Below are 15,722 nucleotides of genomic sequence, written 5' to 3' on the forward strand. Positions count from 1 at the left end.
GATAATTTTCGACTGTCATTTTTGTTACTCTTGACAGTTCGCGCGAATTACTTTCTCCTACATATTATCTATTTAAAATTAAATACAGGAGTCAAATTAAAATAAACCCCATATCAGAGAAAAAATAGTCGTTCTCTTGACTAATACCTAAATTGAAACAACTCGAGCACGGAAAGTTCCGGTGATTTTTGGAAGTGAAAATCGTCGATTTTTTTTTTCTTTTAGAGATAAAGTTTAATATTCTTAAAATATGAATGTTTTTCCTGGACCAAAAATTCCCGTGCTCTGGTTTCTCAGATTTTTTTTTGCGTGGTCTTTCTATTGTTAAGAAAAATGCCAGTTTAATAGAGTGATATTTCATGAAAATCTTATTGCTCTTACGGTTGTTAAATATTCAGGGTATCAATGTTTGAAAGATGCTCTGTAACGTATTTAATCCATTGAATTTTCTGTTAAGAACTGGGTAGATGTGTGGTATAATTTTAACAAGAATAGCTACATATATTTATATGAAATGTGTTTTTTCCTTTACAGTAAATGTACTACACACATTAACAAAAATTTTAGCATGACTGTAATATGTTCCATCACAATTGCACAAGGTAATGTCACGTTCCTGTCAAAATAAATTTTACTTTTTAGTAACAGTTGTAGAATTATGACATTTCAGGCTTTCACTGTGGTTGTGTTCAGTGTACCATCTATAAGGTTACGAAATTCAAAAATGAAATCTCATATCATCCTTTGTCTGGAAATAAGTTGACGGATTTTTCGCAAACTTGAACAACAACTGTTACTGGAGTTCAATTAGTTTCAGGAATTTTATCAGACATTTAATTAAATCCTATTTTGAAGGCTCCCTACCCGGGAGTTACCGAATTCCACGTAATAGGGTTGTACTACTAACGGGAGGGGAGGTAGGGTTTTATCTTGACCACATTATGTCCAGAACGGCTTCCGAATGCAGTTCGAACTTTTGTCTAAGTCTGAACATAATCTTTTCTTGTAGAAAGATGTGCTATCATGTTTTAATAATGCTGATAAAATTAGTAATCTTCACGAAGTGACTAGTATCGATGATAAACTAACGAAAATGTTGACTGATGCTCACGGATTTGATTAAAACTGTGATTTTATGTTAAAAACAATCCTTGTTCCAAAGACTAGTAAACAAGATAATACTGTATTAGTTAAACCAAGTTAATACATTTTATATTCTTCTCGAAACAGTAGCTTTATATATTTAATATGAACGTTGTTGTTAAGATTTTTAATGTAAGTCAGTTTCTTCGAATATCAACAAGTTGTAATTACTTCGACATTACTTAAATGAGTACGCTTAGTAACATTGGTCGGGTAAAGATTAATAATCACGCCATCGTCATCACAATTGTCACATATTTTTTCAAGTTTATTCTCGTGTCAACTTTGAATTTAAAATTATGCAAACGTAATCATCCATTATCATAATTGAATCACTTATTTCAGAAACAAGTCAAACGCCAAAACAAGAAAAAATGAGTTACTAGCGGCATAATGTTCTATGAGGGTATACGTACATTTTAGTGCTGAGAACAGTCAAATGCCGTCATTCTGTAAGGGCCAGGCATTACGCTGAATTTCGTGTTTAGGTCAGAAACCAGTCGAGCGACAGCTTGGCTGGTTTCTGCAGTAAACTGAGTGTACATTTTGTGTTCATAGTTTTGTGACCAATATGGGTTAGGCTTAGCGCCAGATCTGTTCTTTTTCCAGGAAAGTCTTCCTCGCTTTCCGTTTATGGTCTTCACAATGGTGAATGATCGCGTGGATCGTAATCCAAAATAATCTTTGTATAACACCACAGTCTAGTATATACAGTCACGAAGCTCAATACGTAGTAAACATGCATCCATAGATAGTTGCTAAACACCAGGATCGCTAATATCGCCTCATTACAGACAATGCGAAATAGTACCGGCACAGTCTATTGTTCCTAGCACCCTCACAACTCAAGCTTCGTTACTATATATATTAGACCATAGATGGGCATCGTGCCTCACTTGAGAAATAATGCCTCACTGACCTTCACAGAGCTTATCGCTCTGAGTGACCTCATCTTCACAGTCCCCGTTCCTCCCTCCGTTGCTCCTAGGCGTGGGCAGGTTCTATATCAGTTTCATAAGCAATATCAGTGGTGGCATAATGGCATTATCAAAGCAGTGTGTACACGTTAGGAAACGATTATTTCATGAGAAATGGGAGGAAGAGTTTTTTTTTTGCTGTTTAGAAGGGGAGAACATACGATGTATGTTATGCTCGAAAATCCTATTAGGAATTAATAAATTTAATATAAACGACATTACTCCTTATGTCATGAAGAACATGCTGAATTAGAAGGTAAGACAAATTAAATGTTATTTTTCGTACTATTCCGAAGAAAATTTATGATCTTAACATTTGCATAGTATACTAAATACGACATTATACCTTAAACACGCTGCATTAAAAGGTACGAGGAATTAAATGTTGTTTGTACGTATTATTTCCAAAAGAAATTTATAAAAAAAAAATATATCAAATATGCGTAGAAAACGAAATATGATTTTCTGAAATTATTTTAGGTCGAGAACATGCAAATCTATTAACTAATCTTTATAAACGCCAGAATATTCAAGAAAATAAACGTAGACAACGTGATGGAATATTATTGGCTAGTTACGCAATTTCTCGCCTGAGATTTAAATCAATTCAATGATGGAGAAATAGTAAAGAGGTTTATAATTAAAGCTGCCGAATTAATTTGCCAAATTGAATAAAAGGTTTCGAGTCTCTCACGTTAACCAAGCGCTTTCCTAATAATTCGCCACTGACCGCCTTAGCGATTACGATAAGGTGATGCAGGTCACAGCAGTTTATATTTCCCATCCTACTCTGCAGTCTCCTCTCCTAGTAAACAAACTATTTCAAGTCGAGTGCCTCACGTAACCGAAAATTGTGCCCATGTATATATTAGACTGTGATAATACGGTATATCGTCGTTTTTATGAAACCTCCTATGTTACAATACAGAAAATAGTTTTTCAGGAGGAAAAGAAGTTAAATAGCAATAGGCCTACACTGATCCTAGATTATATAATTTATGTTCATCATATTCACCAGCGTTTTCTACGGAATTATTTCATATTGGTCTTACGTGCACCCATTGCTTTTTAATTAATTTGATCTTCTTCCTGAAAAATTATTTTCTGTGCTGCCACATAGGTTTCATAAAAACAACGATATGTTGTTCGCCCTCTTCAGTATATGAGGTCTCAGGCTATTCCTTCAGTGTATGTTTGAATGACATACTGTACTCCAACCACGAGAAAGTCTCCAGGGAATGAGAGGGAGCGGGGTGATGCTGTGAATGAATGTTGATGTCATAAGGTCACACACGTGGGTACTCGTATCTCTATTGGCTAAGTCTCACAGCACAAACAATAACACTGATATACACATTTTTATACTACCCTAGTTACAAAATTAGATCACGGTTAATCTCCTGGTCTTTTAATCCCTCCATACAGGAAATAACATATGCAGGAGAGCGCATGATTTTAAACTGACGTTATAACTCTAATATTAGCTATCTACTTCGCTCCGATAGATGACGCAATAGTAAGCACATTCCTTTCACGGTTTATCGTCTGCTTGGAGAACAGTAATTGATTTTGCAGATATGTACAAAAAAAAAAGCTTGATTCAGGGATATTGGCCCCTGCAAAAATTAAGTAGATAGACTAAGAGCGAGTTACTCATCACTACTGGCGAGCTGGGTCACACAGGTCAGGCCGCGAAGTCATAACACCTAACACTTCCTTCTTATCATGTCGCGGTACACCCCGTCTTAAAAACAAAATATTCTTCCACACGTCCCGTTACAAATCACTACGTCTGTTGACTAAACAATGTCATAATGACATATTTTCTTGACAAGAGTGTCCCTCAGCTGTGAGCATAGATATTATTTTCATTCTTCCTCTTCCCTCTTCCCCGCCTATGCAAATTTGTGATTAAATTTCTTTCTTATGACGCAACACACAGCTCGCTCATTAGCCAAACAACCAAGGACAGGGGCCAATAACGTTGAATGGAGCTGATCATTATTCCTCATAGAGTCCCAAGAACGTCTAGGTATTAAACGAATCCATCTCGGAAATGGTATTCCTGTCGCTTCTAGTCTTCTCATTGTCTCCTTTGCAGCCCAAGTGAATGTTTTTCATTGCTATGTATTATGAAAATAATAAGTATTAAATTACATATTTTAGAAACGTCTCCTTACCACTAGGTTTTCCAAATCCTGGAACTCTCCAAATATTGTGAACACATTATATTATTATATATTGTTTTACTTCATTGACAAGCAATATAGGCTATGTAAACTTTTAACGATTTTGGACATATTATGTAAATTAATATAGCTATTTTAAAAACGGCGTGACAACGAAGTTAACCAGAAATTAAATTTTTAATGATATTTTCTGTAGTATAAATCTGCGGTTAAATCGTCCATTTAAATACAATGGACTCTCCTAAGTTCGACTGAACAGAATTGAAAGTCAAGTCCAGTAAGGGTAGTGGGTGTGGCAGGTGAAATAAATACAAATTCTTATTGGTTATCCATCAACTAATGCAGTACTGTACTTGCATTTCTTGCCCGCCCCGAGACTTGTGTATGCACTTCTAGTACCACAGTGGGTTTCGACAGTTCCGTCTCATAAACGGCACAACTTTCAAATAGAAGAAGAAGAGTTCATTAATTTAAAATCAGTGATTAAATATGGATGTTCTAATCAATAAAATATTCTGTTTTCCTTTAACAGAAGTATCACTACAATACATAGAACCAGTTCCCATTCAAATGGCAAACCCATTTCTTAGTGCCCGTATAGGGGCATGTCTAATTCTCCTACGTAAGCAGTCGAACTATGGGATGTCGAACTTAAGAGCTTCCGCTGTAATCTAAATGAGAATACAAGAAAAGATAACCACATTTGGACAAATCTTAAAAAACTATGTCTGTCTGGAGATTTTTTAAGGATATTTTGATATTGATTACTTTTAAATTTTGTTGAAGTATTAGCGTTTTAAAGTGCTACAAAAATTAGTCATATCCATATTAATACATTACGATTTCTTACACTGGAAAACGGATCAGATAAAATAGGAATTTAGATTTTGGCTTATGAGATCATAGAGTGTACGTAAGGGATATACGCAGTTTAGGGGCTATATTACGAGTAGTGGAATTTATAAGCCACAAATATTTCATTAGCTGGCGCTGTAGAAACCAGCGTCGACGCTTTCGAAATCGATATTACGAGCTGCACGCTTGACGCACGTGTTTAGTAGTAGTTGTTCTTTATATTATCATATTGAACTCTGTAAATCGTTACGATATTTAATTAATTCACGAACAATTTGCGATATTGAAGACCATAAATTTTGACTGCCCTTTTACTTTGAATGTGGCCTTGATTATAGTTACAGATCAAAACTTAGTCATATCAATATTAATATATTACGATTTCTTACTCTGGAAATCGGGTCAAATGAGATAGACAAGAATTTCGATTTTGGCTTACGAGATCATAGTGTACGTAAAGGATATACGCAGTTTAGGGCCTTATTACGAGTAGTGGAATGTATAAGCCAGAAATATTTCATTAGCTGGCGCTTCAGAAACCAGCATCGACGCTTTCTAAATCGATATTACGAGCTGTACGCTTGACTCACGTGTCTAGTAGTTGGTCTTCGTTTTTATTGCGATATTGAACTCTGAAAATTGTTACGATATTTAATTAATTTGCGATATTGAAGACCTTAAATGTTGACTGCTCTCTTACTTTGAATGTGGCATTGATTATAGTTACAAATAATATTAGGCCTAATCACATATTATGTGCGTGAAAACAATAGTTATGTATTTAAAAACATCTTAAACCTGCCATGTTAACGAGTGGCACGATAGAGTAACTTTCTCTACTTGGATTTTCAACTCGCGCCACTACCCCTACGCTGATACTCATACTCCTTTCAACAAGTAAACAAGAAACCTACCCTGTCGTACAGTTATTCCGCATTGGGACGGATTTATATACTGTAGGTATGGATTTTAGAACAGATCTTGCGCTTAGTTTTTCATATGAAATGAGATGAAGTTTGTAATGTCTTGGTTGCCTCTCTCATGTTCGAACATTGCAGGACGCTATTAGCACCAACGTAAAACATTGCAGGTATCCAAAAGGGATTATTGGTAGGACATTTTTTTTTATAAAAAGGAATGAGAACATTCATTCATTCAATATTCCAAACCCAACGCCTTCTTTGAAATATTAGATGGATTTAGGTAGGCACCAGTGGCATACTGTAAGTTCATGTACAGTAGAACTCCAATTATCCGGACTAATTGAGATTTGGCAGGATCTGGATAAGCAGAAATCCGGATGATTGGGTTACTGTACACTCTTACCAGATGTATTTGGAGCAGATATAAACAGCGGAACGTAATGCAAGAGAGCTTGGTTCACACGCTACTAAATGTCTGTGTATGAATTAAGTGACCGACTACGTTTATATAACGAAAAGTGAAAATTAAAGTAATGTGTCTTTGAACATACCTTCTTGCATCAGTCACTACTTGTACTGCTGTCGTCTGCTCATACACCGCACAGATGCTAGACGCAATAGAACTGTAGTAGTGGACGCGTCTCTGAATACCGTCTCGTAACCAGGATATGCACGCGCTAGTGTCTACAACGCTCTCAGCTAAGTAATGACTCGCCAACCAATGGGAGCGCGCGATAACATGAGATGCATCGAGACCCTTGTTATTGTCTGCTCCAAAGATCTCTGATATAGAGTTGTAGCAATATGTTATTGTGAAAATGCAGTACTGCATATATTAAGAGAACGAAGTTACAATATTTAAATATGAAAGTTTTGTAAAAGTAAAGAGTTTATAAATATTTAAACATTATAAAAAAGTATTTTTACATTACTTTACATAGATGAAACATTAAAACGAACTCTTAATAGTATGGAGTGACGATCTTGTGCAAACAAATTAAGCAGTCTTTTGGAGTAAGAAAAGTTATTTTCTGCCACTGAATAAATAATTTCCAAATTTCCTGAAAAATCGATCCGGATATTTGTTGTCCGGATAAGTAGAATTTTACTATGTTGAAAATAGAACTAAGACACATCATACTGAATGTTGCGTATAAATGTACACATCACAAGGAAAGCTGGAAGTTCCTCTACTAAAACAAAACAAGAAGTTACGTGGTAAGCGGAGTATAGGAGGAGGAGGCGGAGGAGTGGTAGTATTCGTAGGAGGGAATCGTGCGCAGTACCGTCCGGTTGAATTGGAAAGTTAGTTGTTCTCGTTTCTTTTTACACTAATTTATTTTGCATTAGATTTTTTATTAATTTATACAGTTTTACTTTTTATTATATTGAGAGAGTTTTATGCTTGCCTTTTTATTTATTTTACAGGTTGAATTAAAATGCCATCAATTGAGAGTGTAACATTGCATGTACTTGCAGCAGAATTCGGAAATGAATATTGTACAGTCCAAGACTAAATTTTATTTATTTTGTAAAGTATGTAAATGAAAAATAAAAGCTTGAAAGCGTCGTGATGTACAAAAGCATATTGACAGTAGAAAAACAGCAGCAAATTTAAAATTGATTTCCGAGTGCTCAAGTTCGAATACAGGTTTAGCAAATAATTATTCAACTTTTTGTTACGACTTAACTTGTGCCTGATGATGATGATCTTTAAGTATAAAATAAACATTTTTCAAATTTTATGGAAAACTATAGGTACTAGTAGAAATATTTTCAGTGTGAAAACCATGCGAACGCACTACTTACAGACATGTTATAAAAGAACTGCCTACAAACTTTAGAGAAGAATATAGTGTCGCTAACAACAAAATATACTAGCTTTCGACAGACGAAACGATCGATACATAGCAAATATTATTGATGGCGTATTGTCATTTGATAAAATCGGCAGAAGATTTCTTCTGGCATCATAAATGTTACAAAAAAGTAAATCATGATAGAGTTATTAATTTGTTTGAGAGTTCTTTGTCTCTTCTGTGACCACATGTTAGTGTTAAATGGGGGAATGTATTACTTTTCTTATTTGACTCTGCTAAAAACCGGAAGAAAGGTCAAGACTCTGCATCCACATAAATATGTCATTTGACTTGCTTTGCTCACGGCCTTCATAGAGTGGCACACGTAGTTCGGGTATATTAGAAAGACATAGACTGCGTGCGTTTCCCTGGTATTCTTGCTTGTCCTAGGCCTATATGAATGTTGTTGACATTATTTCTATAGTCGAGTACTACTGCGCGTGAAGGATACGGTGGAGAATCCCCAACTCTGATCGTAAATATTGGAAATTTTCCTAAAGAAATTTAATGTAACATGTAAATATAGGACAAAACAATAAATTATGCGTCCAAGAGTTGAGCCATATCGTAATCAGGTCGCTGCTGTCATTTTGTAACGATCATTTCATGGTTATGTTACAGTAATGCCAACTTCCCGGCATAATGCGTCACTCGCAAGAAAAAAAATAGTCCACGACGTCTGCTCTCTCTCATTGACACTATGTTCCGAATTTATAAAAGATTGCAAAGCTTTCATTTCTAATGTTATGTGTCCGTCCCATTGCTATTATTATTATTATTATTATTATTATTATTATTATTATTATTATTATTATTATTATTATCATCATCATCATCATCATCCTACACAGGGCAATTCACCAACTATGGTTCATTGCACAAAAATACACCATTCATTTAAAAATCTCTATAGAAAAAGTTAAGTTTTGCCCTTTGTGGAATCAAACTCTTATCAGAAACCAAAATTGTAATAAATAAATAAATAAATAAATAAATAAATAATGGAAAATAAATAACTTCTTTCGACTACCTTGGTGGCAACATTTCTTACTAAATTACTTCCAGAGACATAGAAATAAATTGGCAGAATTCTTTCAACTCTTAAGAGCAATAAAAATGACATTGTTTCGATAAGTTAGACCAGGTACGATATTAAAATTTTGCGAAAAATTAGCTTTCTCTTCATTTTATTATGGATCTGAAACTTGGACGCTGACCACAGCTCACTTAAGAACTGAAGCCGTTGAGATGAGACATCTCCGACCCTTAGCAGGATACACCCTTCTTGATCACAATGATCAAAAAAGAAACTAAGAAATTTGACAAACATTTAATGTAGAAAATATTTCCAACGAAGTTACAACATACAGAACAAATTGGTTTTAACATACAGAAAGACTGCCCCCCCCCCAATTAAAATAATTACAAACCAACAAGTAGACGAGCCAGACCAGGCCAACCGGTCATGATGATGATGATGATGATGATGATGATGATGATGATGGATATCTCCTACCAAGTTCCCATCTCCCGTATTCGGATTATACTGCATTACTGGCCACTACTACGAAACAGAAGTGATGGATTGTTTGTAAATAACAAAATGATGACATGTATAACTTTTTTTAAATTTAAACGCTTTACGTTCTCTAAAATCATAACCATTATTAGACAATGCCTATATCGTACTTTGAATCTCACTTCAACAATTATTATTCACGAGATAGAAAGCTGTGGATTCTGACACTTCCTCTCGGGCTTTGTTTAAACATGGGAAGTTGGTTCTGTGTAAATGAGCGTGCTTTCGAAGTTGAGCATCGCAAACTCTTAAACAAAAGTCAATACTGATTCAGAGACAACTCTCGGACGAGGTTTCGATTCGCGCTTGGGGCTGATTACCTGCTTGATTTACAAGGTGTGCCCAACTATAAAGTAAATGCCTGGTAACTTGATGGCGAATCCTCGAACTCACCTCCCTATAACGATTTCATTCATGCTAGTTATCCTTGCAATTGATACAGCGTCGTTACTTGAAAAAAATAACGCTGATAGTGGCCCAAAAATTAGTATTACTACTCATCTTGTGTAAAATAACAGACACCACCGGTGTAGCTCAGAAGGTAGTGGGTATGCCTATTAATCAGGAGCTGTGGTCAGGCATGGGTTTGATACCCGCTTGGGCTGATTACTTGATTGGAATTTTTTCCAAGGTTTTCCCCAACTGCAAGGCAAATGTCAGGTAATTACATTACGAATTACAGGCCTTTCTCGCCAATCACCATCTTGCTATCACCAATTGCGTTGGCGCTAAATGATAAAGCGTCTTTAAATAACCAACTAATAATTAACGGTCTTACTGATAAAAACTCTTATACAAACGTTTAACTGTCTTATACGTACACAATGAACAAGTCGTGTGTAAATTCCAGACTAATAATAATCACTACATACATCATGTATAACAGTATAACTGTTACACAGCTACGTCATAGTTTCGTCATTACTTCATAACGAAAGATAATAGAATACCTGAGGTTTTCTATTGCATCCGATAGTGTGCCGCGCTAAGTATCGATAGTACAACTGGGCCTGATCGATTACTACACTATATTTTGGTCAAAGAGTTACTGTAGCAACAATATTATTCTAATTATTCTGTGCTCTTTGGTTTGTTCTTCTGTGGTTACAAGGCAACCATCATTATAAAATGACAATCGATACGAACAGCTTTTAGAGGGGCGGCCATTTTTTCTCTATATACAACGCTTAAACAAGGGGTTTCGTGTGTATAACTACTGCAAGGCAATTCCCACGTATAGTTACAGACTGTTTATGCATCCATTGCTTATGCATGGTTTATTATTATTATTAGTAACGTTTTCTGTCCCAACCCTGCATAAGTTTCGTAAAAAACACCGTTTATTAGTAAGACCGTAAAAAAATAACAGAAAATATAGGATTCAGTACAATGTAATCCTTTTCAGTTTTAAACAGTGGTCAAAACGCAATTTGAATAAGCTTATGTATGCCTGAAAATTAGTTGTATATGTTCTTCTGTTTCATTAATGCTAGCCATTCTTCTTTTTTTGCGTTGCATGCTCAGTTTAATAAGTTTTATGCCAACACGAAACATTTGCCTAATTTAAATCTAAAAAACGGATGAGGATAAATTGAGCATCGCAATTGAAATCGTGGCATTTACCGAAACATCTCGTAAACAAGATTTTATAGAGTTACAGTATATCAACTGTAAAGACAATATCGTTGAGTTTTGTAAGACTTCAAGGAAGAAAAATAAAACAACTTTTATGAATCACCAAAATAAGAGGAGGTTAGAATGGGCCAGAATGCTTTTTTACATATGGTCAACATTTCACTTTGAGTTTCTTTTTTTTATGATGTTTATTAGGGAAACTTGCACATATTTCTGTTTATGGAAACGAACTTGTCGTCATTGTGTTATTTCTTTGAAGTGCCGGGCTTTGTTCTGAACTGTCCGCTTAGTATTCTTTTTGAGTTCTTCTATAACGCGCCATTTAAAATAAATAGTGCGTGACATAGAAACTACGAAACACAATTTTTTGTCGTAATATAAACCTTTTTGGAAATGAAGTGATGTTCTTTTTTTAAGTTGGTTATTTTACGACGCTTTATCAACTACTATGGTTATCTAGCGTCTGAGTGAGATGAAGGTGATAATCTAGCGAATACAGGGTCCAGCGCCGAAAATTACCCAGCTCTTGCTCTTAATAGGTTGAGGGAAAACCCCGGAAAAAACCTCAACCAGATAACTTGTTCCAACCAGGATTTGAAGCTTCACGGTCATGCAGGCTAACCGTTATTCCACAGCGTTGGATGTCGTGTTCTTGGATAACACATTGAAGTAGATTATGAAAATACAGAGTGATCCGTTTGGGTATGGATGAAATAAAAACACCGTGAAACATTTACTATTGAACTTTATTTGTTGAAACTTTGTGCATACAACGCTGAAAGATGGAAGATTCCTCAGAGCTCAACATGACCCCTATTGCGCACCCCGCACATCTCATAACGGTGATGCAATTCAACCCATGTCCGTTGTAACATAAGAGGGGTGATTTGTTGAAAAGCTTGAGTAATTTTTACTTTCAGATCATCAATATTCCTGGGTTTCTGTGAATAGACAATGTCTTTAACAAAACTGCACGAAGAAGTCAGGAAGGGTTAGATCTTGGGAGTTCGGGGGCCAAGCCAACAGATAGCTGCTTCCCGTACTGGGTTTCGCCTGCGACCTCCTGTATGTTTCTTTTTTTTTTTTTTTTTAACACAGAACCTCTTTCTACAAATGTTCGACACCACAACATTATAGAATCGTATTTAGGTACATTACGCACACCATACTCACGTCGAAATTCCCATTGAACTCTTTTAACGCTCTCAAATTTAGCATACCAAAGAACACATTTTTCCCGCTGTTGAGTTGTAGTAGCCATTTTAATCATCTACGATTTGTCATTTGCCCTTCAGATTATACATTGGTGATTGTCGTATATGGAAACTCCCATCTTTTAATCATAATATAACCAGCAAGAAATTTTTCCTACTATCATAATAGCTTTATAATAATAAATTAATATTGTCCATACCCAAACGGATCAGACTGTACATGAATCAAGTCGTATAAAATTTCGTTAACCCGTTTCTACATTTAGAGTGCACATAGGCAAATATTGTTGCAAATATCGAAGACAAATTATACTGTATATTATTAGGTATAATATGACTTGTAAATAGATAACCTGAAAGATGAGGATAGGCCCATGTTTTGACTTTTGGAATAAATGACCATCTACCACTACCAACCAAACACTACTCTCACCAAGAACCGAAATTATAATTTCCACTATCAACATCACTATCACCATTTTATGAATTACAAGATTTAGTAGGAATTAAGACTTTCATGATGTTCAACATAGTGACAGATTTTTAAGGTTTTGGACAGGGTTAAAGGTGCTGACACATCAAACGACTTGAAGTTCTGAAAAATAGTTTTTCTTAGTGGATTTTAGCCGATAAGTTTCCCCTTTTAACGCCTTCCCTGGTGATGAATCTGATACGTAGCTTGGAAACGTAAGACATTTCTCCATCTATTACAAACATCCTGTACACACATTGCACCTCAGTCACGATATTCTTCTTCTCGTTCTTAAATCACGTTTTGTTGCGTCTTCTCTGTCATTCACTATTTTTTTCAATGTTACATGCAATTCTTTATATAGGTGTTTAGTTTCAAGTTTCCTTTTATTGCTTTGTGTATTTAGTCTCTTTTCTGAAATAGCATATATCATTTTGTTGTTTTAATTTCCTTTCCGGTCTGTAAAGGTTGTATTTACGTAAAAGTAGTGTTTTCATTAAATTCTGTTATTAAGAATCTCTGCAAACGTTCCTGTAAAGAAATAAATTCCATAATTAATATCCTGTATTTTACCAGAAATTTTCCCTACGCATTATACCAACTTCGTGATGTTTAATTCGCTGCTGTTATGATTTGGAACATTTTGTTTACTTCCGTATTTAAAGGGAACCGTAGTTAATAATAAAGCTATGAGTCTAGACATTATCATAATAGGGGTGAGTTTATATTAAAATATGAAAAAGATATAGCCCTACATATACTTCCGTAGCAGTTTCCGGTAAGTTTGAATAGCAATCAATCCCAGCACACTAGCGCGCAAGACAAGAGGGGGAGGGTTTGTAACCCTCTTTGTGGATAAAACATTTCATAATCTATTCACCCCTCTTAATCCATTTGGACTAGCCCAACATGATTTCGGGGGGGATCGCCGGGGCTCTCTGTATTGTAGATATGTTCTCAGTAATAGAAGTTGTGAAATCTCTACTTTGTATCCCGTCATTTAAACTATTACGACTGCTATTCACAGACACTGAACAACTTCAGTGACATAAGGAAGCCGTTATGAGATGTAATAAATACATAATACGCTTGATAGGATCGCTAGGCTCTTGTAGCAAGTTAGATTTATTGTTGTCCCCTTTTGTAATGCAGGCGTAAACCATTCTATATGGACGTAGATGAATACAATGCAGACTAAAGGATGCGTGAGGTCACATTGCCTTTTAATCAATCTTACAACGTCACAGTAAGAAAGTGTGGGAAGACTTCTTCATATTTTAATTGTATTTTTATTTAGTGTCTCTTTATTAATTATTATTCTATTGAGGAAGGATAGTGCTGCTGAAGATGGCTCGAGTAGGAAATTCTCCCCCGAGGCATTTGAAGTGCATCTGACCTAAAGGGTTATAAGTTCAATTTTAAGTTATTTAAAACATATTTTACAATTCATTTTTATAGTTTTCAGAGAAGTCTGTATTGTATCTTAAAAGTATTTATTTCAGTCACTGACTTCACAGCATATGTTTAAGGTGTTAAACCTTTGCATTACATGTTTAAAAGACGTATGAACGTTTTCGTTGGTCTATGCCACTAAATATGTTTTGTATTTATAGAGATTATGTAGAGATTATTGATACTGCTGAAATGTACTTCGTATCTGATGATGTTGGCGTAGACCAACGAAAACGTTCATACGTCTTTTAAACATGTAATGCAAAGGTTTAACACCTTAAACATATGCTGAGAAGTCAGTGACTGAAATAAATACTTTTAAGATATTTAAAATATGTTTAATTTAAGAATTGGACTAAAAATTAATTAATTTTTTTTTTGCAGTTGTATTATACAAATCAGTCCAGACAGTAAGACACCATATCTTACAGACAAGCAACTCTTGCTAGAATATATATATATGCCTACAGTTTATTAAGTATTATATATATCTAAGATGTTTAAAAATACAAGGAAAATTTCAAGGTTGGATTCCACACATGTACAGGACCAAAAAAGTCTTATAAACATAGGTCCGGAAATGGACAGTTATTGAAATATCAGACATTTGTTGTAAGATATTCTACTAACAGTCCTGCAAGAGATATACTTCATGCACAATGGTGCCCCTTCACATTTTAGTCTTAATGTCTGTAAAAATCAGGGTAAATGTTATCCTGATCATTGGATAGGTAGAGATGGACCAATTGCTTAGCCTACACGCTCACCTGATCTAAACCCGTTGGACTTTTTGCATTGACATATTTAAAGTCGTTGGTATACTTAACTTCCGTGGAGGAAGACGCAACGCTTCATGCAAGAATTGTCCGGGGTTGTCAAACAATACGTACAGCACCAGGCATTTTTGAGCGTATTCGTACCTCAATGAGACGACGAACTGACGCCTGCAGTATGGCAGAGGGTGGGCATTTCAAACACTGCTTGTAAGGTACTGAAACATGGTGCATCATTGTAGAACTAAATTGGAGCTAGTAACGTACTAACATAAAATAATTGATTGATATCTCAATAATTATCAGTTTCAGAACCCATGTTTATATAACATTTATTGATCTTCTACATGTGTGAATTATCTAACCCTGAAATTTTTCGGTTTATTTTTTAAACAGTATATATATATATATATATATATATATATATATATATATATATATATATATATATATATATATGCATACTAACTAATATTTTATTTAGCTTTTTGAACTTTAAAACTTATATTACATTATAAAAATGAGACATGGCTTATTTATTCCATTCAGTTCTCACCACTCCTTTATTACCTTCCACAAAAAGAAAATGCGTGCAGGCTCTACTAACAGCAAAAGTGACGCTTCTTGAAGTTATGAATGTGTAGTAATCTT

The 15,722-nt window shown here is 35.0% G+C and overlaps 1 protein-coding gene across 3 annotated transcripts in view; it reads left to right on the forward strand.

Annotated features, from left to right (window-relative positions):
* Positions 1–15,722, forward strand: part of LOC138706401 (tensin-3-like) — an 812,914-nt gene that overhangs the window by 65,886 nt on the left and 731,306 nt on the right. The window lies entirely within an intron of this gene.

The sequence above is a fragment of the Periplaneta americana genome, chromosome 9 (genome assembly GCF_040183065.1).
Source record: "Periplaneta americana isolate PAMFEO1 chromosome 9, P.americana_PAMFEO1_priV1, whole genome shotgun sequence".
In the NCBI taxonomy this organism is placed as follows: Eukaryota; Metazoa; Arthropoda; class Insecta; order Blattodea; family Blattidae; genus Periplaneta; species Periplaneta americana.